General features: G+C 41.0%; 1 long non-coding RNA gene across 1 annotated transcript; it reads right to left on the reverse strand.

Moving 5' to 3' along the window:
• Positions 1–180: 180 nt before the first annotated feature.
• Positions 181–1,151, reverse strand: LOC107736345 (uncharacterized). Its single transcript, XR_001639641.1, has 3 exons — positions 1,093–1,151; positions 386–505; positions 181–276 (listed from the first exon to the last, which is right to left on the reverse strand). It is a non-coding gene; the product is annotated as an uncharacterized LOC107736345 (long non-coding RNA).
• Positions 1,152–1,437: the final 286 nt, after the last annotated feature.

Here is a 1,437-nt window from a genome sequence, read left to right on the forward strand (position 1 = left end):
CCAAAAGCGTGAATCCTATTGGTTGGCTAGTTTTCTTTTCAGTGTGACGGGAAAGAGATTAGAGCCCTTCTCTGTAAAACCGATGTCATGTGAAAGTTTGTGTCATTCAGAAAACAAGCATTAACAGCTGTTCATTCAGATCAAATGACAGTGTGGGACTTTCTGTAGTTTCACCTGGAGCCGCTGTGGGCTTCACATTCTGTCCTCCAGGCATCTTGCAAATATATCCCAGGTTTTTAAAGCAGTTCGTGGTTTCCCATTTTCCAGCATAGTTTCCTATTACAAGAAAACAAACAAACAGATTCAGCTCCATTTTTTCAAGGAAATCTTTTAAAGCTGACATTGTGTGTCTCTCTGCACTGAGTAACTCAACCGAGAATCTTACCGGTGTAAATCTGACCACAGTCCCACAGGTTTGCTGAGTTCTGAGGGAAATTTGGGCTCCAGTTTGAAAACTCCACTGCAGTTTTGTCCACCCACCTAAATGTGCCATCTTGGTCCTTATCTGTGTTATAATTCAGAAAGACAACACCGAGATGAGTGATGGAACCCAATGGACTGTTCACATTCAGATAACTGATGCAGATCATAGTAATTCTGGTCAGAGACCATCTTATGAACATTATGAACAGCAGCTACACTATTCATCCTCCATCTGCTTTTCTGTTTCTAACTAGAGATTATGCCAGCTCCAGACCGGATCTAGCCTCTTACGAAGATTTGAGATGACGCCAGTCCCTGCGAGGACTTAGAACTGAACACGTGACATTAACTAACTGCATGATTTTATAATTTTAGCACTGAACATTACTTTGACAGGCACCTCTGATAACAGATCACTCTTAACTGTAATGTAGAAACAATGTGTATTGTGAAAAGTGCTATACAAATAAATGTGAATTGAAATTTATTGCCTTTTAGGGGCAGACGTTTGGCTAAAATACACACTCTGTAACCCGCTGTTTAAGTCACTGAACTGAAGTTCACTTTTAAAACTTTTTTCTCCAATAGGAGCATTCGAAGAACTTCATTTTGATGAAGATTATGGTCAATTTTACAAGGGTAAAATGTTGTATTGTACGCATCGCTCACCTGAAATGCCAATCCACAGATCAGGTATATCTACCTGGTGAAAATCAGGCAACTGTGCGTTAATGAAGAACTGCTCCTCTTCACTAGAGATGAAAACAAACATGGAATATGAGTATGAATGTGACCCGTTACAATCCAAACAAATCTCCCTAAGCTTCAGTGCTCATTCTCACGTTTTGATGGTCACTAGGTTTGCACCCATGTCAAAGCACTTGGTCTGAGCCAGATACCAGCTGGTCAGGAGATTCTGGTTACTGACCACCCAATAACAGTTTCCTGAGAAACTCAACCATCCAGAAGGACAAACGGCTGGAGCGACAGAAACAGAAGAGCATATCACTGAAC

The sequence above is a fragment of the Sinocyclocheilus rhinocerous genome, unplaced genomic scaffold, assembly GCF_001515625.1.
Source record: "Sinocyclocheilus rhinocerous isolate Xijiao unplaced genomic scaffold, SAMN03320098_v1.1 C36643618, whole genome shotgun sequence".
Lineage (NCBI taxonomy): Eukaryota > Metazoa > Chordata > Actinopteri > Cypriniformes > Cyprinidae > Sinocyclocheilus > Sinocyclocheilus rhinocerous.